The sequence below is a fragment of the Erythrolamprus reginae genome, chromosome 7 (genome assembly GCF_031021105.1).
Source record: "Erythrolamprus reginae isolate rEryReg1 chromosome 7, rEryReg1.hap1, whole genome shotgun sequence".
NCBI classification, from domain to species: Eukaryota; Metazoa; Chordata; class Lepidosauria; order Squamata; family Dipsadidae; genus Erythrolamprus; species Erythrolamprus reginae.
In genome coordinates this window covers 86,641,111-86,667,652 of record NC_091956.1, presented here as the reverse complement: position 1 = coordinate 86,667,652, position 26,542 = coordinate 86,641,111, and the positions used below count along the sequence as shown (strand labels likewise).

At 43.1% G+C, this 26,542-nt stretch overlaps 1 long non-coding RNA gene across 1 annotated transcript in view; it reads right to left on the bottom strand.

The window, feature by feature from the left end:
- The window catches only part of LOC139169994 (uncharacterized), a 68,911-nt gene that overhangs the window by 613 nt on the left and 41,756 nt on the right, over nt 1-26,542 (bottom strand). The gene's annotated exons all lie outside the window — the stretch shown is intronic.

Here is a 26,542-nt window from a genome sequence, read left to right as displayed (position 1 = left end):
TCTTTCCCCCAACTAACTTCAGATTGTGCCCCCTTGTTCTTGTGTTCACTTTCCTATTACAAACACTTCCCTCCTGAACCTTATTTAGCCCTTTCACATATTTAAATGTTTCGATCCCTTTCCCTTCTGTCCTCCAGACTCTACAGATGGAGTCCATGAAGTCTTTCCTGATACGTTTTATGCTTAAGACCTTCCACCCTTTTTGTAGCCTGTCTTTGGACCCGTTCAATTTTATCCATCTCTTTGTTAAGTTTGCAGTATCTACCGTTAAGTTTGCTATAACGGTCACACCCAAGCAAAGTTGTGCATTTTAAGCATGTGTGACTTTGGTGGGAAAACCAAGCATTTCTCCTACCAAACTTCAAAGTTCCTCGTTTTGGGGCCTAGCTAAATAAACACAGAACATTTCAGGAAAGCGAAGGTAGCGCTTTGGTCTACTGCTCTCACCCACTCTGCATTTATAATCGCAACGCCTCTTGCTTCCATGTTGTATGCTACGAGATATTATCATATGGTAATCTGATCCAAACCATTAGCAGTATATTAAAAGAAAAGGCAGCCATCTGAGTAGCCCAAAGGGCTGCCAGCGGAGATAAATATTATGCTATACTTCAAGAGGTGGAATAAACTCTGCCTGCCTAATGCCATTGTTAGCCAAATCTGCCTTCTGGGGGGAAATATATATTTCTTTTGAAATATTGAAACTTGACCCAGCTGGATATATTTTTCCTGTGAGAAAAAGTTTCTGAAGGGGGTTAGGTGTGTGTGTGTGTGTGATATTTAAGCAGAATTTACATAATGTTTGTGCCTCTTTGTGTTATTAGAGGCCGGGATCAATTTGGAAAGCACAGCTTGAGTAGCAGATTTCATGTTTCTGTTCAGGCCAAGAGGAGGCTGCCCACCCATCACACAGGGAAATGTGAGACAGGTCTCAGCTCCTTTGATCCAAGCGCCAGAGTGACACACTCGTCTCATACATACTACAGACACTTCTCCACTTATGATCACAATCAGCACAGACAGAACCAGGTCCCTGACGTCAAAATTATGTCACTAGCGAGTTGTTAATGATTCAGCCGACCGGGTCCAAACTGGGAAGGACCCACTGCTGCCAGGGGAAGATGCTGCTGACCTTACGCACTGGTACACATCCTGACAAAAGTGCATGATTGGAAGTGCACGTTCCTGGAAATGTACACTGATGATACCCAGCTGCACATCTCCACCCCATGTCCAGTCAGCGAAGTGGTGGAAGTGATGTGCCGGTGCCTGGAGGCTGTTGGGGTCAAACTCAACCTGAACATGGTTCTTGACAAATGTCTCTTTTTATTTTATGTACGCTGAGAGCATCTGCACCAAGACAAATTCCTTGTGTGTCCAATCACACTTGGCCAATAAATAATTCTATTCTATTCTATTCTATCAACAATACACCAGACCAATTTGATGGCAAAGTGGAGCAAAAAATAAAACACAACCTCTTGTGTCCACAAATACTTAAAGAGAAAAAAACAGATATCCCCCCCCCCCCACACACACCTTAAGTTTCCAACTTGCAGGTAGAAAGAGGAACGATCCATCATCTTTGAAGGGTCTCATTCTGGAAGGTTTGTTCTTTAAAGCAAACAAGATGAAATTGAAGACCCCCCCCCCCCCCGTTTTTCTTGATTGGGGGAATTTCCTTCATCCCTTCGACTCCTGCCCACCCGCCCACCCCACCTCGCTGCTTTAGCAAAAGTGTGGACTATTGCTGAATCCACTGTCAAAATGACTAATTAATCACTCCACCCGTGGCTATTAATCATACATTAATGAGATATGTTCTTTGCTGTGGCACATACAGATTTGTGGGTGATCTCCTCTCGCTGGTGCTCCGAGCGAGCTAAAAGAATCCCAGACTCCATTAATCTTGGAAGAACACGGGGTGCTCGCAGGTCTCCCGAGGCTCCAAAAAATCAAATGGCGCAGATGTTTAAACTGTCCATATTTCAGTGTGTAAACTGAGAGGCCTTCCATTGTGGGGAAGGGGGAGGAGAGGGAGAGCTGCCATTTCTTTTACAAACATGTTGCAGGGCTGCCTTTTCTTAAAAAAGCACATTACCCAACCCATAAAATGCAATGTCATGGGACTTCCCAGGTACGCCCAGGTCTCTTCAGCACTCCGCGGTCAGCATTGGCTGCCAATTGGTGTCCGGACACAATTCAAAGTGTTGGCTATGACCTATAAAGCCCCACATGGCATTGGACCAGATTATTTCTTCACCCAGAGGGTCGTTGGTTGATGGAATTCCCTTCCAGAAGAGGTCGTGACAGCTGTCAGCCTGGAGAGCATCAAGGCAGGATGAGGCAGATTCAGGGATGCCAAGTGTATCCATGATGGTGATTGAAAGGGATGTCCAAGTGCCGCCTCTAGGTTGGTTGAGGCAGGCAGGGTTCCCTTGGGTCCCATTTGTTGGGGGTCCAGGGAAAGGGAGGGTCTTGCCTTCTCTTTCTGCTCCAGATCCCCATGGACAATTGGGGGGCCACTATGGGACATAAAATGCTGGACTCAGTGGACTTTGGCCTGATTCAGCAGGGGTCTTCTTAGGTTCTTATGTACCTGTGGGACCCTCCTCCTATTTCTCTCTCCTCCTTCTACCTTCCTTCTTCTCTCCCCTTCCTCCCTTCCTCCCCTTCTTCTTCCTCCTTTCCCCGTTCCCCTTCCTCCCTCTCTACCTCTCCCGGAATGCTGCTCATCCCAATTCATCTCCTATTTAACAGACGGATGACATATGCTGTATATTTTTAAACTAGCGGTGCCTTTTCTATAGTCGTTATATTTATATCTTCTCTTTCTCTATAAAACTCTTTACTCTGGGTATTTGTTACTCACTTAATGCTGCCTCTTCCAAACGTCCTTGTGTCTCCTGGGTCTTCCACCAATTAATTTTTAATTTTCATTCCCAAATTAACTGCCATAACTTAATATTCCGTCGTGAATTTGAAGGGTGACGAAGTGATCAGCCAGGAGCTTGCCATGATCTCTACAGAATCAGATTTGATGATGGCGAAGTTTTACTGGCAAGCCAAGATCATCAGTTTAACCACAATGTCGTTTGCTGTGAACCTTGGTCTATTTATCAAGCGGGGCCGGCAGATAACGGTTTCCTCTGGGTTGATCAAAAATTTAAAACCTGTCTTCTTATAGAATAGAATAGAATAGAATAGAATAGAATTTTATTGGCCAAGTGTGATTGGATACACAAGGAATTTGTCTTTGGTGCAGATGCTCTCAGTGTCCATAAAAGAAAAAGAGACATTTGTCAAGAATCATGTGCTACAACACTTAATGATTGTCACAGGGGTCAAATAAGCAATGAAGAAATAATAAATATTAATCAAAATCTTAGGATACAAGCAACAAGTGACAGTCATACAGTCCTAAGTGGGAGGAGATGGGTGATAGGGATGATGAGAAAACACTAGTAGTAATAATAGTGCAGACTTAGTAAAAGGTTTGACAGTGTTGAGGGAATGATTTGTTTAGCAGAGTGATGGCATTTGGGAAAAACGCTTCTTGTGTCTAGTTGCCTTGTTGTGCAGTGCTCTGTAGCAACGTTTTGAGGGTAGGAGTTGAAACAGTTTGTGTCCAGGATGCGAGGGGTCAGTCAATATTTCCCCCGCCCTCTTTTTGACTCGTGCAGTCTACAGGTCCTCCATGGAAGAAGGCAGGTTGGCAGCCATTGTTTCTTCTGCAGTTCTGATTCTCCTCTGAAGTCGGTGTCGGTCCTGTTGGGTTGCAGCACCAGACCAGACAGTGATAGCGCAGCAGATGACAGACTCAACGATTCCTTATCTTAGCTTTGGCGTCATACCTATTTTCCTACATTTTGTATAAATGTTCCTCTTAGGCCATATGCGTTTCTGTTTTGCTTTGTTTTGTTTTTTATTCTGTTTTCTTTTGCATGTCTGCAAACTGATGACAGACATCAATTATTCAGCCCCCCCAAGGTCTCAGGTGCTGACGTGAAGGTACGGCCTTCCTCCTCCCCTCTCGCTTCTTTTCCGCCTTCTTTTCATTAACTTCTCGGTTAATGGTCAAATCTTACAGTCACATCTCCAGAAATTGCCTTCCTTCCTTCCTTCCTTCCCCTTCCTTCCCCTTCCTTCCCCTTCCTTCCTTCCTTCCTTCCTTCCTTCCTTCCTTCCTTCCTGTATTTATCAAACAAATATAGTATTAAAGTATGTTTAACATAAGTATAAAGTAGATAGCAAAGATAAAAAGACATTAGGACAGGGAGCATGTGCACACATTGTCGTGCATGCGTGAGTGCCCACACCCGTAATTCAATGCCCGGGGACAGCGAAAACATCTCCCCCCACTCGCCAGAGGTCCTCTGAAGGCTAGAAACCGCCTGTTTCCCAACTTCTGGTGGGCCCAGTAGGCTCATGTTTTGCCCTCCCCAGGCTCCAAAGGCTTCCCTGGAGCCGGAGAAGGGTAAAAACGCCCTCCCCATCTCCTTGGCGGCTCTCTGGAGGCCAAAAACGCCCTCCCAGAGCCTCCGTGTGAGCCAAAAATGCATGTTGGAGCTGAGCTAGGGCAACAGCTCGCGTGCCAGCAGATATGGCTCCATGTGCCCCCTGTGGCCCCCATGCCATAGGTTTGCCATCACTGACCTAGCCTGCTAATGAAACGTCCGGAAGCCAACCCACAAGCTTAGAGAACTAACCTTCACCCTTCACTTATTACCATATAAATATTATTTTTACGAAGTGTACTAGGTAAGCGTGAGTCCATCGGTGCATATCCGGTCTAAATATTTGTCCTGAGACTCAGAAGGTTGAAGATGATGAGCCTAGAGAACCGGTTGAAAAAGTAAATAATAGTAGAGTACCAAAAAAAGAGAGAGAGAGAGAGAGAAAGTCAACGGAGCAGCTCAATGGACTTCTGGCAAAGCCAAAGGCCTCTTTGCAATCTAGCAATTCATAAGGGACAGTCACTTGGCTGGCAGAGGAATCTTATTGAGGTGTCAGGTTAAGGTCCATCAGTCTGACTTCATCTGCATTTCTCCTTTTAAAGAGAGGGAGAGGAATAGGTGTCCACTCCTTTGACAGAGGCAGCCGCGATGCCCTGGAATTGCTTTCTCTCCTTCTTAATCTCTTTTGGAAGAGGAGGGGGAGGGGGAGGGGGGAGAGTTAGTTATAGAAAGGTCAAGCACATAACTTTGCAGCTCCTGCCATCTCCATCCTTTTCTTTTGCAATTCTTCTCTCTGATTAAACTCCCAGATAAATCTCGGCACTGTTGCCCGGCCCTTCACATCGAATGACTTTATGCATCACTTCCTGGTGGCAGCATTCAATGCTCTTCTGCCACCTTCGGTGCAACCAGCAATCTCGTCTTTCAGCCGTTGACATCCCCCCCCCCTCCGCCCGGCCTTTCTGTCCAATTGCTGGGGAAGGACAAAGGAGAGACAAGCATGTGGAAAAGAAGGGAGTGGGGAGGGAGACCACCCACCATCAACTGGGAAGGAGGTGACGAGGGTGTCACATGATGTCAATGCTGGACAGCCACTGTCGGTGGGTTTGCTTCCAATGGCTCTACGGCATTCAGCTCAGCGGTGAAATCCATAGAAACCTAGAAGATGGACGGCAGAAAAAGACCCCCTGGTCCATCTCGTCTGCCCTGTGTTTTATCTTAGGATGGATCTGTGTTTCTCCCAGGCATGTTTCAATTCAGTCCCTGTGGGTTGACCAACCACATCTGCTGGGAGTTTGTTCCAAGCATCTGCTACTCTTCCAGTCAAATAATATTTTCTCATGTTGCTTTCTAGGAAAGATCTCCAGAAGGTCACCTATCTCTTCCCCTTCCCCTGTCAACTCCGTTTTCTCTGCTCTCTCAGTTTTTTCTGGGAGGCGGGAACAGTAGGCGGAGTTGTGTCATCCAGTGACGGGCTACCAGCCGCCAATGCTGCGTGTGTGTGTGTCCGGTGCTCACGCATCCATCACACGCACTCGCACGAGATTCAACTGCCGTGCATGCGCAGCAACTGAAATCTCACGCAAGCAACCTTGTGTGTGTGAGATTTGGACGATTTTTGGCTAGATTTTTTAGCAAGTAAAATCGCCCAAATCTCGCTCGAGTGAGGATGCTGGCGCAGTATAGATTTGGGTGGGTTTTTTCCTATTTCTTTGCTTCCACTCATGCGCCGAAGCAAAAGATGCCAAAAATCACCAGTATCTCACCAATTCCTCACATGCATGTCTGCTGACCTACTGGAACCTCGTACCTGGGTGCAGCCGACCTACCGGAACCTCGTATCTGGGTGCAGCCGACCTACCGGAACCTCGTATCTGGGTGCAGCCGACCTACCGGAACCTCATATCTGGGTGCAGCCAACCTACCGGAGCCTCGCACCTTGGCACAGCCGACCTACCGGAACCTCGTACCTGGGCACAGCCGACCTACCGGAACCTCGTATCTGGGTGCAGCCGACCTACCGGAACCTCGTATCTGGGTGCAGCCGACCTACCGGAACCTTGTATCTGGGTGCAGCCAACCTACCGGAACCTCGTATCTGGGTGCAGCCGACCTACCGGAACCTCGTATCTGGGTGCAGCCGACCTACCGGAACCTCGCACCTGGGTGCAGCCAACCTACCGGAACCTCGTATCTGGGTGCAGCCGACCTACCAGAACCTCGTATCTGGGTGCAGCCGACCTACCGGAACCTCGTATCTGGGTGCAGCCGACCTACCGGAACCTTGTATCTGGGTGCAGCCAACCTACCGGAACCTCGTATCTGGGTGCAGCCGACCTACCGGAACCTCGTATCTGGGTGCAGCCGACCTACCGGAACCTCGCACCTGGGTGCAGCCAACCTACCGGAACCTCGTATCTGGGTGCAGCCGACCTACCAGAACCTCGTATCTGGGTGCAGCCGACCTACTGGAACCTCGTACCTGGGCAGTCGACCTACCAGAACCTCATATCTGGGTTCAGCCGACCTACCGGAGCCTCGCACCTGGGTGGAGCCGACCTACTGGAACCTCGTACCTGGGTTCAGCCGACCTACCAGAGCGTCATACCTGAGTGCAGCCAACCTACCGGAACCTCGCACCTGGATGCAACCAACCTACCGGAACCTCGTACCTGCATGCACCAGCTGCTGCCCACCACTGGTGTCATCCCATCATTTGTTCATCTGTTCACTTGCAACAACTGATCCCTATGTCCAGGATCGTGTTCCTATCCGATATGTGACACACTGCACACCGGTAGCGAAAATGGAGCTGCGCACACAACTCCATGTCTCCGGTGTGTGTGTCCCAGGAGGTTTTGCTTCTGTGCGTGCATTTCGCATTCTGTGCCAGGAAAATGTTGTGAGGGGACACGCGTGCGAGACAGAGATTTCGGCAACAGGGTAAATGCCAAAATCTCTCTCGCCCACACGTCCTCTCGTGAGGTTTTGCTTTCTGTGACCCGAAGCTGCATGTGCATCGCACCGTTACAACCCCTGCCTGTCTATATGCACTGTAGGTGTCTATGTTCTCCCAAAGAGACAGGCAAGCGTCCCTCGTCCCAAACACACCCTGTAAACCATAAATAAACTTCCCCACACTCCGGGCAGCAGAAGGACACAACTCTCTCCCCACCCCTCCTTCTCCCGCACATCCCCATTTCTGGGAAACATGTTCAGCCCAACCGTTCCAAGGGAGACAGGCTCCTCCGACTTGTGCTTTTCAGCAGAAGAGAACTCAGAACAAAGGAAGCTTTTTAATGACCCCCTTCCCCATTTAAAGTCGGGGAAATAATTGCCCTAGAAAATAATATTTTCTCTCCTAGCTGAAGGTAAATAGTTTCCCAGGGAGAACGGGGTGGGCGCAGGGGCTTTACACAGGCGGCCTTTGTGGGTTTTATGGATACTCATCTGTCAACTGTCAGGTCATTTCAAAGGGAGGCGGTTATAATGTCTTTGCCTCCGCACCTTTCCCATTGTGCGCTCAAGTTTGCCTGAGAAACCATCCGTCTTCCTGTTTGCATAGCCCGGCATTGACAATGCGCTGGGCTGGGATGATGCTACTGATTCTGGAGCTGTAGAACATGGAAGGTTTGTGGAGGGGGCGTGGGGGGGGGCTTTGACCTGGCTTTGATGCAGTTAGATGTCCTTCCTGCGGGAGGGGCGGATTTCTCCCCCTCCCAAGGCCCCAAAGCACTTTTGAAATGCAAAAACATACGTTTCCTTCAGGAAAAACACTTTCTGTGCCCAAGGGCCTTGGCTTTTCAGAATCAGTTTTTGGCATAACTCTGATCTGCCTAGGCCCACTTTTCTACTTAAGAACTTGGTCACGGAATGAATTAAGTTCATAAATAGAGGTACCACTGTATATACTATACCCTCACTGGGACTTGAACCTGCAACATTTGCCTTGTAAGGTAGAGAATTAACCTCTAGGCTACAGTATCCAAATCCCTTCAGCTATATAGTCCTAATCTCCCTTTTCAAATTCAGCAAAAACATGTGACTTATATATATATAAGATGTTGAGTGTGAAAGACAAGAGGTGAAGGAAACCTCCTCAGCTGGGTAGAAGACGTCTAAAAGGCAACGGTGGTCCGGCCTAACAATAGCCGCAAAGGTTCCAGGGAGGGGGGCAAAACCCCTCCCCTAGGATTGCAATGCAGTCAAGGTTGCTTTAATTAAATTTAAGGCGGTGTGCAATGCACTCTGAGAAACTTTGATGAATGACTGGGGCAATTCGTAGGGCGCCCTGAAGGGCAGGGAGCCCGAGCCGGGGTGTCAAGGTACAATGAATTGGTTACTACAGGGATGTTTATAGACTGCCCGAGGAACCGGGTGTCTCGGCGGTTATGTCAGAGATAATGTTATGATTCGCTGGCCCTAGGGGGGCTTTGATGACACGGGTAATGAGATGTCCCCAGGGGGACCCCCAGCAGGTGCCTCCAGGACCTCCCACATCAAACAGCCCCAGCTTGGGCTCCTCCACTGAGCTTGTCATCCTTCAGATCGCTCAGCTGGGCTTTTCTTCCTCTGAAGGCTGCTCCGGTGTTTTCTTTCTCTCTCCCTCCCTCCCTGGTCAACGCTCACTTTGTCTGGCTGCTGAACTCCAACACTTGTTAGCCCTCAATTTGCTTTCTCTTTGACCTGCTTGTATAATGGGACCTCTTTGGGTTTTTCTGGAAGAAAGACAAACACAAAACTCAACTTATAGTGAGGGGGGAAAGGGATACAGTGGAGAGGGTGGAAAGTTAGCACCAAAGTTTCTTTCTTTCTTTCTTTCTTTCTTTCCTTTTTCTTTCTTTTTTTCTTTCCTTCCTCTTTCTTTCTTTTTTCTTTCTTCTTCCTTTCTTCCTGCTCTCCTTCCTCTTTCTTTATTTCCTTTCTTTCTGTCTGTCCCTTCCCTTTCTTTCTTTCTTTCCCTCCCTCCCTCCTTCCTTCCTTCCTTTCTTGTTTGTCGATTGGATTTATATTATTTATTTATTTGTTTATTTATTTGTTTGTTTGTTTATTTATTCATTTGTTTTGTTGAACAAGTATAGGATTGTAGTTTCTTTCTTTCTTTCTTTCTTTCCTTCCTTCCTTCCGAAGGGATAAAGTGAAACAGGGACATGTTATTTTCAAGCTTTTGTTGCAAACCAGAGGACTCTGTTGTCGTGGGAGGCGAGCTTTGCATTGTGACCAAAAATAGTAGATTCTCAGACTGAAATATATCGTGGCAATTGTTTTTTTTTTAAATGTTTCAAATGTTTGGTCATAGGATGGTTGTTAAAGAAGAAGGAGATAAAAGCTGATTGAACTAAAATGATGTTAAGTAGTAAATAAACATATTTGCACAGCCACATTCAGTGTTAAAAGTTCCCAGGGAAGGGAATTGGATTATGTCACTTTGGAAGGATGTGCATCAAAGGAAGCACAAAATCTTCTGAAATAACCACTTCTAAATATTTTTTTAAACTATGGAGATATTTTTTTTCTCCTTTTTGTCTTTTTACTTGTCACCTTTGATGTTCTGCAAAAAATGTTTTGAGCTGATAATCTATTGCAGATTTCGACAAGCCCGAGTTGTGAAGATTGAGGACTTTGGAACAAAGGCCTTGTAGTGGGAGTGGGTGGACAAGAGGACAGACTTCATAAAGGGGAGGAGTCATACCACGTACAAGTAGCCAGGGATGGGCGCCTACAGGTACGGTCAGGTACGCAGAGCCAGTAGAAAAAAATTGATTCTTTTTTTTTCCATTTCTGGGCTCTGGGTATGTTTATCCTGTTGTAGTAAATGAGGTTGAATGTGTATAATTTTAGAAGAGCTGTGCATATGTGTGTGTGTATGTACACATATATACAATTTATATAGTAGATAATGCATATTTTGTGTGCCTGTGTGTAATATACATAGAACTAAATTGCATGTTTTGGATGTTCAGTCATAGTAAATAGATGGGGAAATTGTCTCTCTTGGAGGTGAGCAGAGGCCAGGCACTCTGACCCAAACCCTGGACGTGAGTGACGTCCAGTTGGCCACCTTTAAGCCAGTCACATGACCTTTGAGCCACTCCAGTCACATGATCGTCAAACCACCCACCTGGTCACATGGCCAGCAAGCCATGCCTAAAAAATAAGCCACATCCACAATGTGGTAGTAAAATATTTTGCAGCCCTTCACCGCAAGTAGCCCTCGAGTTATGACCACAACTGAGCACAAAATTTAATGTTGCTAAATGAAACATTATTTGCTCCATTTCGCAACTTTTCTTGCCACCATTGTTAAGTGAATCAGTGAAGTTGTTAAGTTAGTAATATGGTTGTTAAGTGAATCATTGACTTTGTCAGAAATTTGTGAAACTTGACCACATGACCCCAGGACATTGCAATTGCCATAAGTATGAACCACTTGTCAAGCATCTGAATTTTAATCAAGTGACCATAGGATCCAGAAAAGGTCATTAAATGAACTGTTATAAGTTGAGGACTACCTGTACTTACAAATTTTTCTAGATAAGAACCGGGTGTTGAAGATTTTTTTGCCTCTTCTCAAGAACCATTTTCCAATTATAAACCCAAACCTCCGAAACTGTAACCTGTAAAGGCGGGGAGAAGCCTCTGTGGGACCTCTCTAGGAATCTCCTGGGAGGAAACAGGGCCGGAAAAGGTGGAGAGAAGCCTCCGTGGGGCCTCTCTAGGAATCTCCTCTGAGGAAACAGGGCCGGAAAAGGTGGAGAGAAGCCTCCGTGGGGTCTCTCGAGGAATCTCCTGGGAGGAAACAGGGCTGGTAAAGGCGGAGAGAAGCCTCTGTGGGGCCTCTCTAGGAATCTCCTGGGAGGAAACAGGGCTTCCACCCTCCCTGTGGTTTCTCCAATCACATGCCTTATTTGCTTTTACATTGATTCCTATGGGAAAAACTGTTTCTTCTTACAAACTTTTCTACTTAAGAACCTGGTCACGGAATGAATGAAGTTCGTAAGTAGAGGCACCACTGTACTGGAAATTTATAACAAAAAAAAAAAAAAAGGCCATCTCCCATCACAAAACTGAGCCTGCTAGAAATGAGGGTAGCATAGAACTACACGAAATCCCTGAGCAAAAATCCTTCACCACTATAAAAACTGCCATGCTGGTTGATAGCTGATGCCACCCTGACCTGCTGCCTGTATAGAGTCAAGAGCTCATAATGGTCCAAGCAAGTATAGAGGGGGGAAAAGCATCAAGTGAACCATTAGCTTCTCTCCGATTATTACCGGACAGCTGTAGTTGGTGCAATATAACCTCTATTAACTGGTTTGATGGCTGAAATCAAATTAGCAAACCGTCCCTGTAAAACAAAATCCTTGAGCAAAATTTGACTTTATGATCTTCCAATATTTTAATGATTATAATTATGGAGGCCGTTCAATTTAGAAACATAAATTCTAAGCAAGGGAGCAAGGCTAGCGTGGTTATTATAGCAAACACCTTACACAAAGTGTTATTTTAGCCCATATGAATTTCTTGGCTCTTATTGATCCCTTCATGTTATTTTTTTTTCAAACTTCCTGTGGCTTTCAGGTCAAGGAGCTCACCATAAATACTATGACATCATGGTCAGAGTTCCTCTCATTGATGTCAGCAAAAGCACCTAAAACGGAAGGAGATGCTTTCTGGCTTCTCAGATAATGAGCGTTTATGCAGTGGAAAAAAATGCCCATCATGAAACGGGCAATATGAGAGCATCTGAAGTAAATTGGGAACTGAAAGCAATAAAAAGCTGATATAGTGGATGGTGTGTCTCCATCGTTCTCTCTGAAGCCTAAAATGGTCCAACTGTTTTTCCAAGCACCAGAAGACAAGAAACAACGGATGGAAAATAATCAAGGAGAAAAGCAACCTAGAATTAAGGAGAAATTTCCTAACGATGGGAACAATTAACTAGTGGAATAATAACAATAATAATAATAATAATAATAATAATAATAATAATAATAATAGACCTTTATTACAGTCAAAGACCATCAATATAATAATAATAATTTTTTTTAAAAACCAGAACATCCAAGAACCGTTTCAGATTCTTAGAATCCAGACATTTTAGTATCTCTTTGATCCTAGTAGCAGATTCTTGGGTGATAAATTTAGTCCTTGACTCGTGGCAGTTCGTTGACCATCCAAAGTTGTTGTTTTCCACTGGTTAGTTGTGGGTGCCTCAAAGCTGGAGGCTTTTAATAATAGTAATAGTAATAGTAGTAGTAGTAATAAAGTAATAATAATAATAATAATAATAATAATAATAATAATAATTTATTGGACTTGTATGCCGCCCCTCTCCGAAGACTCGGGGCAGCTCACAACAACAATAAAACAATACAGAAATAAATATAATAATTAAAAACTGTAACTAAAACCCATTATCTAAAAAATAATCGATACTACACAATCATACTCACTCATAACTTTAATGGTCAGAAAAGGGGATACATTAGTTGGCCCATGCCTGGTGACATAGACCGGTCTTCAGGCTCTTGCCTGAAGAGATTGGCAGCCTCTTATCTGAAATGGTATAAGGCAGTTGAAGGGCTTGAATTTTTTTTACTACCACACTGTGGGTGTGGCTTATTTTGTGGGTGTGGTTTGCTGGCCATGAGACCAGGTGGGAGTGGTTTGACGATCATATGACCGGGGGCTGGCTTAAAGGTCATGTGACTGGCTTAAAGGTGGCCAACTGGACGTCACTCACGTCCAGGGTTTGGGTCAGGATGCCTGGCCTCCCCTGCCCTCAAAGAGATGCAATTTCCCTCTCTATTTACTATGACTGAACATCCAAAATGTACTATTTAATTCTATGTCTATATGCCATTTGTGTACATACATACTACACACAGGCACACAAAAATATACATTATCTACTATATAAACTGTGTGTGTACTAAACTTATACACATTCAACCTCATTTCCTGCGATAGGAAAAACAGACCCAGAGCCCAGAAGAGAGAAAAAAGAAAAAGATTCAATTTTTTTTCTACCAGTTCTTCGTACCTGACCAAAATGTCTCTACCGGTTCTGCATACCTGACCGTCCCCGTAGGAGCCCGTCATTGGCATGGAGCCTCCTGCTCAAGTAGGGTTTGACCAGAAGACCTCCCGGGTCCCTTGTAAGCCTGCTATTCTAAGTTCTATCCTATGACGGTGTCTGTAGGGCACTTATTCAGGCTCCTATATATGCATGAGCACTGGCCTTGTAACTTTGCTTTATCAAAGAATGTGGAATAATGCTGGCTAAACTGAATAAAGGAGGCATTTTGGAAAATTATGAGCAATATTTTCTGTGTTATAGCTGAATTTATGTCTTACTGAGACAGCCTTATGTTGCACGAACCACATGCAAGATTGTGAATTTATCAAGCTAAAATGTAACATTACGTTAAAATAAATCCAGAATTTAGAATCATTTTTTAAGATCAGTTATACTTCTTTCCATCAACAGAAATGATACCATTCTCAAATTTAACGAAATCAAACTCTGGAATCTTAAATGAATGAATAACTTTCATAAATACAGATGAGGTTTTTTCAAAGCATGTGAGCCATATCGTTCCAGGCTTGCTGGATATTCTACTTAGATATTTGGTGGTAAAGTTAATGTCCTGGATGAATTGTAAATGATAGTAAATGAATCAAAATATTTTCATTTACCATTAATTAATTTTGAGCCAGCCATTGGAGAGATTGGTGACATGTGGGCAGAAAGCTAAAATGAACTGTAGCCCCAGGTTCCAGGTCAGGTGAGTTCATTTTAACTTCACCAATCTTGAATTCCTCAGCTGCCTGCCTGGATATAGCCCTGCATTTTTCTTCACAAGATTTCAGAAGTGCTTGGCCATTGCTCAACAGAGCCTCGGTGGTGCAGTGGTTAGAGTGCAGCCCTGCAAGCTACTTCGAGTCTCAGCAGGCTCACGGGGGACTCAGCCGTCCATCTTTCCGAGGTCGATAAAATGAGGACCCAGGTTTTTTGGGTAAACTGCTTAGAGAGGGTTGTAAAGCACTGTTTGTTTGTGCGTTTGTTTTGTCTGCATGTTGGAGGTGTGTAAAGCTATAATAGTATTCATATACATGATACTAGTAACATGAAAAAATAAGAAACTTTAGATATAATAATATTCATACACATGATGCTAATAAAAGAATAAAAGAAACATTAGGACAGGGGATGGTGCGCTTATGCACGCCCCTTACTGACCTCTTAGCAATCGGGAGAGGTCAACAGTGGAGAGTCCAAGGGTCAAGTTTTGGGGTTAGGTGATGATACTACTGAGTCTGGTACTAAGTTCCAGGCATCAACTACTTGGTTACTAAAGTCGTATTTCCTGTGGTCGAGTTTGGAGCAGTTTACTTTAAGTTTGTATCTGTTGTGTGCTCGTGTGTTGCTGTGGTTGAAGCTGAAGTAGCCGTTGACAGGAAGGACGTTGTAGCAGATGATTTTATGGGCTGTGCTTAGGTCGTGTTTAAGGCGACGTAGTTTTAATCTTTCTATGCCCAGGATTTTAAGTCTAGTTTTGTAGGAGTGTGAGTGGAGGAGGGGAGGGCTCTTCTCGTAAAGGATCTCTGGACATTTTCTAGAGGGTTCCAGACAGATGAGCTGTATTCAAGGATTGGTCTGGTGAAAGTTTTGTAAGCTGTTGCTATGGCTATTCTTTCCTAGGGCTGAGACAGAGAGAGTGACTGGTCCTGGATCACCCAGGTAGCTCTGTATCTACTACAAGAGCAGAATTTACAATCTCCTAGTTTCTAGCTTGATACCTTGAGGCACCAGGCGAGACACCAGGAGACGGGGACTTCTAGCCCTGCCTTAAACATGGAAGATGACTTTGGGTCAGTCCTTTTCTCTCTCAGATCAACCACACAGAGTTGATGTTGTGGTTTAAAAAAAGGGGGGGAGTGGGAAGGAGTATTCGATATGTTCACCGCCTTGAATTATTTATAAACATAATCAAGTCAGGATAAAAATCTTTTTAAAATGTCTCTTCTAAGAATAATAATAGTAGCACCCACGTTAATTGTCCTGACTCTGAGCTGCCTCGTACAGACTTAGAAAATAAACACAGCTGCCCTCTTCTTGGTGCAAACTGCCACGTGTTCCCACGGATTTTCTAAAAACTGGGAATGAAAATTTCCCATATATTGTCTGACCTCCAAAGCAAATAGTCCAATGGAATGGACCAAGGATTCATCTCTAGCAGCAGTGATGGCGAACCTTTTTTTGCTTGGGTGCCAAAAGGGCATGTACGTGTATGGTAGGGCTTGCGCACGTGCTCACACCCATAATGCAATGCTCTCCCCATGCACAGGCGTGCGCAGCTCACTCCATGCATATATACAGGCCTCACTGAAGCCTCTGGACTGTTTTGTTTTATATTCCTGTTGTGAACCGCTCCGAGTCTCCAGAGAGGGGCGGCGCACAAATATAATAAATAAATAAATCCTGTTCTAGCAACTCTTTGCCTGTGGACCAATCCACCACCTGTGTTAGTAGGTGCCAAGTTTTTTCTTTACACTTCCAACATTTGGGAGATAAATCAGGTGAAATCTTTGCTAGCCTTGTGGGGGAGTGATGCTAATGGTAAAACGTTTTATATACATTTTCTTTAGATGCCCTGGACAGTGTTGAGAATTGCACTTTTCATAATAATGCACCTAAGGACCTTGGACCTTTAGTACCAACTTCAGCATCTTCTCCAGGACTGTGGAGCTCCTTGGAACTGGACGTCAGCCTGTCATCAAACTTCTCCAAGGCCCAAGAAAACCAGACTGTTGAACAAACAGTCAAAGCAAACGATTACAAGTTCTTGGCTTCACTTCAGGGATCAGTTCTCTTGTAAGAGCCAAAAACAACCACCTCAATAGTCTGCTGAGCAGATACCAAATTACCTTGGAGGAAAGCTCGGCTGGAGGGTGGAAGGAAGGAGCCCAGCCTTTTGGCCTGGATGTCACCATCGCTCCTCTCCAAGTGTGGCCCTAAGATTATGGACATGGAGAATCTGGAAGGAGCCTAGAGTCCTGGCTGCTCCTGTGTTTCAATGCTTGAAAATGGGTGGATCTGCCTGAAATTGTGTATTGTATGAGCAGAAGAATAGAATAGAGTAGAATAGAGTAGAATAGAATAGAATAGAATAGAATGGAATAGAATTTTATTGGCCAAGTGTGATGGGACACACAAGGAATTTGTCTTGGTGCAGATGCTCTCAGTGTACATTTATTTATTTATTAGATTCTCTGGGGGGGAGTTGATTCCAGAGGGTCGGGGCCACCACAGAGAAGGCTCTTCCCCTGGGTTCCGCCAGACGACACTGTTTTGTCGACGGGACCCGGAGAAGGCCAACTCTCTGGGACCTAACCAGTCGCTGGGATTCGTGCGGCAGAAGGCATGTATTCTGGTCCGATGCCATGAAGGGCTTTATAGGTCATAACCAACACTTTGAATTGTGACCGGAAACTGATCGGCAACATAAAAGAGAAAGAGACATTTGTCAAGAACCATGTGGTCCAACACTTAATGATTGTCATGGGGGTCAAATAAGCAGTGAAGAAACAATCAATATTGATTAAAATCTTAGAGGTTCAGCTAAGATCAGAATGTGAGGCCCACCACAAGGATGAGGAGAACATCAGCAATCCGGTCTGATGAGGACTAGTGGAGTGACGCAATAGCAATGTTCCAATATCTAAAGGGCTGCCACAAGGAAGAGGGTTCCCCAAAGCAACTGAAGGCAGGACACGAAATATGGTTGGAAACTAAAGAAGGAGAGATTCCAGCTAGAACTAAAGAGACAGTTCCTGTCAGTTACAACAATTGGTCAGTGGAACAACTTGCCTCCAGAAATGAGATGCTCTAATACCGAAGATTTTTAAGAAGAGATTCGACAAAGATCTGTCTTCCCGTTGGCTGCGCTTTGCAGGCTTTCTATTGGTCGCGCCTGCGGTTTCCTATTGGCTGCATCTGGTCCAATCGGTGGTCTCCTTTATTAAGCAACGTGCAAACATAACAGCAGTGATGGCGAACTTATAGCGTGTGTGCCATAGGCCAGTGTTTCCCAACCTTGGCAAATTGAAGGTATTTGTTGAAGTCCACAAGTCTTTGAGGACCCCTGGGCTAGATGATCCTCAAGATCCTTTCCATCTCTGTAATTGTACTCCATTATCTTCAGAGGCTGAAATAATCTGGCGGTCCGTGTCTTAAGAAGTAAACATTCAGAAATGAACAAAAGCAGAAATGCAGACAAGGAGGCGCAACGGACACATTAATATACTTGGCAGCACTTTTAAACTTAGAATAAAAATGGGGGTATTGATTTTAGATTTGCTAGATGACTCTGGGCATTATAACGGAGGCCTCATTTGGCAACCTCTGCCTTGGAAAACTTTACAAGACCTGGGTAGAAATGCAGGCGTAATTTGGGAATTATTTCCCAGGTGCTTCCAAGAGCCTAAAAGCCTCCTAGATAGATTTCTGATGGGCTAAGAAAAACCTTCTGTCAGTCACAGAATTCACGCAACAAAGCCCTCAGCTCCCAGCAGCTCATTTGGTGGCCATTGGAAGCAGTGAAAGGCTGCAAAAAATGTTACTACCACACTGCGGGGCGGGGCTTATTGTGTGGGTGTGCCTTGATGGTCATGTGACTGGGTGGGGGGAGTGGCTTGTCAGCCGTGTGACCAGAGGATGGCTTAAAGGTCATGTGACTGGGTGGGAGTGGCTTACCGACCAAGATAAGTTTTCAAATAGGTGCTTGGACTCTTTCTCAGTTGATTAAGTGACATTATTGGAATAACCACAAAAAGGACAAATTATTTGCATTATTTCTTGAGGAGCACAGCAACATTTTAAGGTTTTGTACTGAACCCACAAGGTTCAGTATGATAACGGATTAGGCAAGTAGCTCAATTTTCTTTAATTGCTATAAAAGTTCAGTTCTAGATAATGATTAAAATGATTAAAGCATTTACGGGTAAAAGCATACTATTTAATTATTTCCTGTTTTAAAAGTAATAAAGGATTCTATTAAGGTACTAGAGTAGGAAGGACAATTAAAAAAACTATTAAGTATTCAATAAATGTTGCATAAACATACGACCCCCATTGTGCCCCCCCTCCCTGTGGGGGCAGCAGTTCATCACTAGTTTGGTTACAATACTGAAAATTACTGGGGGGGTTTTCCATTTAACGACCATTGCAACAACTCAATCGTCACATGATCGAATATCAGACATGTGGCAACTTATCCATATTTATGACGGTCACAGAATCTGGGTGTTCAGGTGATCACTTTTTGCAAACTTCTCACCTGCAAAGTCATTGGGGGGGAAGCCAGATTAATTGAGTAAACGAGTTAGTAACTTAAGGACTGCAGTTATTCCCTCAATAACGGTAGCAAGAGAGGTCATAAAATGGGGTGAAATTCACTTAACGACTGACCTACTTAAACAAATTTTGGGTTCAATTCTGGTGGTAAGTTGAGGACGGTTTGGTTTGGTTGGTTTTCCTTGTGTCGCAATAACACAATAATAATAATAATAATAATAATAATAATAATAATAAGTCTAAGGAGAAGGGCAGCATAAAAATCGAATAAATAAATAAATAAACCCCAGCCCAGTTTTGGGCTTGATTGGATTATTGAAACCCGAGTCCATAAAATAGTGTTACTGCAAGATTACAATATCAGTGGGTTATTAGAATAGTTGCCCCATTTAAGAAGGAGGGGCAGAAAGTAGGGGGGATCCCCCCCCTCTTCATTCTGCTTTGGGTGCCGTGCCGAATTCCCGCAGTGGAAACGTTGATGGCCGCCTGAACCACCTGAACGAAGAGGATTCTTCACTTGACTTCACAATCTAATTTCTCTGCTGACATTGCTCTTATCAGGCGCATCTACATTTAAAATTTAAAAGCAATATATATTTAAATGTAAAAACAATGTGTGAGTGAGCAGGGCCTGGGTCTGTGTAGCCACCTGATTGTGCATATGTATTAGTAGACCAGCACACGCATGCGCCCACCATACGCGGGAGAGAGAGGGAAAGCACATTTAATTGACTTTATTTCTCTATTTGTTGCTCGGCTTTGGACTAGTGGAATTTCCTCAAAGTCATACATAAAGTATGTGCGTCTCTCTCTGTGCGTTTATGTGCAGTGGTACCTCTACCTACGAACGCCTCTACTTACGAACCTATCTAGATACGAACTGGGTGTTCAATATTTTTTTGCCTCTTCTCACTTCTACCTTTTCCACATATGAACCCGAGCCTCCAAAACTGTAACCAGAAAAGGCGGGAAGAAGCCTCCGTGGGGCCTCTCTAGGAATCTCCTGGAAGGAAACAGGGGTGGAAAAGGTGAGGAGAAGCCTCCGTGGGGCCTCTCTAGGAATCTCCTGGGAGGAAACAAGGACACCCTTAAGTCAGTCACATGATTTTTAAGCCACCCCCCCGGTCACATGATCATCAAACCACTCCTACTTGGTCACATGGCCAGTGAGCCACACCCACAAAATAAACCACGCCTACAGTGTGGTATTAAAATTTTTTTGCAGCCCTTCGGTGCCAGTGTGGATAAGTGAGGAGGCCTAATTTTTTCCATAAAACTATGACCTGTCCTCAGTGTTCTCTGGGCCCTCTTGAGCACACCCTTCTCCTTTTCCTTGCCTTTTCTTGGGACATCACTCAATGTTTTTTTAGCTCCGGTCCACTAGTGGCCTGACTCAATTCCAAGGATTGCACTATGAAAGGCAGCCGTGCCTAAGCCATCTGACTGTATTTGCTGAGAAAACTCCCATGTCTTTGCCTTTATTTGCTCAGGCAGAGGGGGAAGTACAGTGTTCTCCATCTGGGAGAGAACATCAAAGCAGACCAGGCAGAGGGCTGGGTATTTGGAAAAGCAGTATGAAATCCGGCTGGGATCGGGGATCCTGTGGGTCTTTTGGTTTACCAAGACGAACTTCGGCTGGAACAACGGCCCGTCTCGCCTCCCTGCCCTCCTCTGTATTATCACTTTGCAGTTAACATCTGTTGATGAGGAGGGTTAACCGCCATTGTTTTTCAATGACATGGAGCTCTCTTAACAAACTCTTTTCCGTCAAAGGTGGTTGGCCTTAGAGGAGGGTGCGTGGGGGGTAAGGAGACAAGAAAAGTCATTAAGTAAACCACTCTTTGGCAGGACTGGAGGCTAAACACGTTACCACCATCCTAGGTCAGGGATCCGCTGGAGATGAAATTTATTCTACAAGTATCTGACCTTGACATCTGTTTACAAGAATTTGCTTCTTTTTGTGTTTCTTTCTTTCTTTCTTTCGTTAGTTAGTTAGTTAGTTAGTTATTATTTCTATTTATTTATTATTTCTATGTATTTCTTTTGTCAAGTATGTATTGGTGGTATACAGAGATATAACAATACTTATATAACTGATACTAGTAAGAGAGAAACATTAGGACAGGGGACGGAAGGCACTCTAGTGCACTTATGCACACCCCTTACTGACCTCTTAGGAATCGGGAGAGGTCAACCGTGGAGAGTCTAAGGGTCAAGTTTTTGGGGTTAGGTGACGATACTACAAAGTCTGGTTTCATGCATCAACTACTCATTTACTAAAGTTGTATTTCTTGTAGTTGAGTTTGGAGCGGTTTACTTTAAGTTTGTATCTGTTGTGTGCTCATGTGTTGTTGTGGTTGAAACTGAAATAGTCGTTGAGAGGAAGGACGTTGTAGCAGATGATTTTATGGGCTATGTTTAGATCGTGTTTAAGGTGACGTAGTCCTAAGGTTTCTAAACCCAGGATTGTACGTCTGGTTGCGTAGGGGGTTCTGTTGCGAGTGGAGGAGTGGAGGGCTCTTCACTAGAAGCATCTCTGGACCTTTTCTAGAGTGTTTATGTCCGAAATTCAGTGTGGGTTCCAGACAGATGAACTGTATTGTTCTTAAGAACTTCAGCAGTTTTGAACAGCTGGCTTTTTCTTTTCACGATCTTCGGGTTTTAATGTAAGTGATGGTTAAGTTCATAAGGACACCAGGTAGCACTGCTTCATGTGACCAGTTCATGGTGCAGGAGAAGGAGGCAAGTTGAATTGCCTGCTTTTAGGACCTGAAAGTGAAGCTGAGTCTCATCTCAAATTTGGCAAATTAAATATCCCCCACCCCCAAGTGCTAAATATGCACAGAGAGCTAAATGACCAATGGAGTAGCTTTTGTGTTGAACTTTCAGCGATTGTTTACTGGGGGGGGGGAGAAGATTTTTCAACTTCAGAAAAGAAAGTGTACATCTCTAGAGAAAAAAGAAAATACATGTTTCAAAGATCTAGTAGCAAAAGTCAGGCCATTATTGGAGGAAACGGTGCCAAGTGAAAGAAAGGAGGATTCTAAATTCTGAATATGGTTTAATATGATTTGAATGCAGTTTTCCCCATTTTACTACATGAAATTGCTACGTAAGCAAGTTGGACAGAAACAAAAGACAATTGGAAATTCTCTCCCTGAATAAACAATTTATACAACAATTTATTTTTCTGTTTCTTTACAGAGTATTAGCAGAATTTTTTTAAAAAGTAACTTCAATCAGGCAGTTTCCCCCTGGATAAAATGTGTTAAGAATTTCATATTGCTAACTACTGCAGAAATGGAAAACTCACGCATAAAATAGCATATGATCTTAGCAAGCCTTAAAACCCCCACTTGAACACAGCCGGAATAAAGACTTCCGTCATCTCTTTCATTTTCCTTACAAGAGAACAAGGGAGGGAGGACTGAAGGCGGCTGCTGGAAGGCCCAGCGAAGGAGAAATGAAACTAAATCAACAGGAAATCAAACTGCTTGAGCTGCTTGTTTTGTCTGCCTCTAAAGCAGTGTTTCCCAACCTTGGCCACTTGAAGATATCTGGACTTCAACTCCCAGAATTCCCCAGCCAATGAATGCTGGCTAAGGAATTCTGGGAGTTGAAGTCCAGATATCTTCAAGTGGCCAAGGTTGGTAAGATATACAGAAAAATGGGTAATTATGACAACTCATAATTGTATATTAAATCATCAAGAATATCTTCAGAAAATGTAACACATGGGTTATAGTTAAGATTTTTTTGTTTTGATTTTTAAATATACTGATTTAAAATATAGCCATATGACAAACTTTATTTTTTGTTTGATTAGTGTCCTTAAATTATACTGAAATGTCCACAGCTACAGAATATGAGCTTCAGCAATCAGTTATTTCACAAGCAAATTCTATATTTCACTGTCACTTCAAGAGATGGGATCAGATCAACTAAATTCGTATAATCCAATATCATAAATTAAATTTCAGTGGAAATGCTTCTGACATTTCTCTAAAGGTCCATTACATTTTGATTAATCAGTTAATTGGAAATCAAGAAATAACATAACCACTAGATGGCAGCATGACACTGAATATCTCTATGCTACCATCTAATGGTTGTTTAAATATTTGCAACTCAAATCTAATTACAAAGTATCGTGTAAGAAATAATATCAATATTATCGCTTCTGAGTTGATCAAAAACACAGCTTCACAGATTGGAATGCTATTGAAACTGAGAGTCTGTATTGTGTTTGGTTGTCCTGTTATGTAAATATTTAATAAAGATAAATACAGGAAATAGTATAAGGGAAGACTGGATGGACCATGAGGTCTTTTTCTGCTGTCAATCTTCTATGTTTCTCAGATTATTTAAAAAAAAGAAACCTAGAGCCTGATTTGCAATTCTTTTCTGAATAATTGTGGGATGCTGACTGATCTGGTGCCCCATATATCCACTAATATCTTTCCGTCCCAGCAGAAGTCCGTTTCTCCCCTGAATCGCTTCTTTCCCTGAGCTACAAGCAAGTTGCAACATCTGTGAGGCAACAATTGGACAATATTGATCTTCAGCGACATGGTGTCATTATCTGATGGAATCAGAGACTGGGGTCATTCGCTCTAGAGGGAAATCTTCTCTTTTTGATATCATCTAAACAAAGGAGAGTATTCATAAGAGCAGCATTCGATACATGGCGATTGACAGATCTACAGAGCAAATATAGTCATATTCCTTAAAGGAGCATTTCTGCCCTGGAGGATCAGTAGCAATTGAAAATGTTATCCATACGCTTTTATACTGTAATTTTTACAGATACTCACTGTAAGTACATTACTTCAATTCTGCTGAAATTCCCAAGCTGTTTGCTCTTGTTTTGTTGTTTTGGGATTTTATCACATAAGGATGACTATATTATCTACAACTTGGCAAAATTTGGTGTAAATACTTACACTCACAACTGCAGTGTAACTCCTCAAGTAGATATCATGTTGTATAATATTAGTAGCCAGTATCTTATTTTATTTTTGTAATAGACTGTACAGTACAGTAGACTGCATCTTACTTTATTGTAGTAGAGAGTACTATAGAGTAAGCTGTATTTTATTTTATTATAGAAATGTATTATTTTATGAAAAAAGTGTTTCATTTTGTTTGTTAGTAATTAATATGATTAATTAATATCATTGGCCTTTGGCTGTGATAAAGATGTACAGCAGCAAGAAAAGCTTTGCTTTTACAATATATGTCACATGTTTTTTTGCTGAATTTGAAAATTAGGGAGACTAGGATAGATCTATTTCGGCCTTATTTTGGCCTCATCCGCTAGCCATACCCTCACTGGGACTTGAACCTGCAACATTTGCCTTGTAAGGCAGAGAATTAACCTCTAGGCAATTCTGGCCTCTTTGTATTTCCTTCTTCGTGTACACACTGAGTAAGCTATATCTGTAACTCCTTGTTTCTGATTTCATGCAAACAATTCACATCATACTTGTTGTTCTGTAATTATTTTCCCCAGGAGGTGAAAAAAGTCTGTTTCTCAGCTGTCTGTGCAAGTCAGAATGTGTTTTGTATAAGACCGTTACACAATGATACAATGTGAGTAGGAATAGAGAATAGGTAGTTGTACATGAACCACATTTCTCCGGCACCAGGAATTGGAAATAAAGCTCCACTAGGTCACTTATCCTTCTATCCCAAATATATATCCCACAATCTGCAGATTATGGATAAAGAATTGCTTAATAATAATATTTGAGTGTGTCTTCCAGGGAATATTAACTGGCTTTCTAGGTCTGAAATTATGTCTCATATTAGCCATCAAGGTAAGAAAATAAGAATACCGTATTTTTTGGAGTGTGAGATGCACCTGGGTATAAGATAGATAGATAGATAGATAGATAGATAGATAGAGAGAGAGAGAGAGAGAGAGAGAGAAGAGCCTGCAAGCCAATAAGCACTGGGAACATCGTTAGCACCTGATTAGGGCTGGAAAAAGACATTTGGACCAAGTAGAGGAATGAAAAAAAGCTTGCAAAGACTTAGGGCTGAAAAAACATTCTTTAGAGAGAGTAACAATGAAAGAGCTTGCAAATCGGTAAGAGCTAGGAACATTGTTAGCACCTCTTAGAGCTGGAAAGAAACTGACTGTGTGAGCGTGCAGGAATTCGCCCCTTGAATTACCACCCAAATTCACTTACTGAGATGGGTAGCCATAGAAGTTAGGTAAATACATGAATAAGGTCTGGTGACAGAGCCATCTGAAGAGGGAAGTGGAAGCCAAGATATCTATCCAGAAGATTCTGGAACATGGGAGGGACATCGGCAACCTTGCCTTGTCTCCAGATCATTAAGAGACTGACAGATTTATGATTAATATATTACGTTTGTGAGATGCCAACTTGGACAATGCAAACCTGCTTCAAACTTGAAACATATTTTCTGAATTCCAAATAAGGCCATTAAGAGCTTGGAAGACTTCCAGCACGATCAAAGCGGCATCAGAACACGTCTGAAAAGGGTAGAACAATGACTTTCGAATTCAAAACAATCATGTCAAACTCAAATCATTTTTAATTTGAATAATTGCGCTTGTTTTTTCAATCTTGCAACAACAGGGCCTAGGAAGAGATGTCAATAGTAGAAAAGGGACAATTTATGAATCAGAGAATCCAAGGTTGAAGTCTCCTCCATTATAAATTCAGCCAAACTTTGCTTTTTCTAGTCCTTTAAAATGAAATCAATCATGTTGAAGGAATTTGTAAAAGTTCAGAGCCACAGTAATATTTATTAATGTCATTAAAGTAGATATACAACCTGTTTGGGCAAGGTAGTCAATGGTGCTGTTAAAAAGGGAAATTATTATTATTATTATTATTATTATTATTATTATTATTATTATTATTATAGAAGGGAAGAAGGGAAAGGGGGGACATGATCGAAACATTTAAATCTGTTATTAAAGGGTGAAATAAGTTTCAGGAGGGAAGTGTTTTTAATAGGAAAGTGAACCCAAGAACAAGGGGGCACAATCTGAAGTTAGTTGGGGGAAAGATCAAAGGCAACATGAGAAAATATTATTTGACTGAAAGGAGTAGTAGATGCTTGGAACAAACTTCCAGCAGACGTGGTTGGTCAATCCACAGTAACGGAATGTAAACATGCCTGGGATAAACATATATCCAACCTAAGATAAAATACAGGAAATAGTATAAGGGCAGAGTAGATGGACCATGAGGTCTTTTTCTGCCGTCAATCTTCTTTGTTTCTATGTTTCTATCTTTGTTTTTACAACCTCATGATTCACTTAACAACTGCAGCGAATTGCTTGGCAAAACAGTCATCAAATCAGCCATGATCCATTCAGGAGCCGTTTTGCTCAGCCACAGAAATTTTGGTCCCAACTCTGGGCACAAGTCAAGGACTATCTGTGTTCCCAAAGTGAAACTGAGGCAGTGGGAAAGCAGAAAGAGACGCAACAAAAGTGTCTCTTTGCTGGATGCCCAGCCTGGCATAAACTCTGGAGGAAGGGAGTTGCAGAGAGGGCAAGACCTTTGCGTGTTGCATGTTGAATGGCCATTTCAAAATGGAATGAACAGTTCTTCCACCTGGTAGCAAGGCCGCAGCTATTTCGGACGATGCAAGAGCCAAGGCGATGTCATTGTGGGATCCAATCTAATTAAGACAACGGTCCTTAGTTCATGTATGGGGAATGAAAGCATTCGCCATA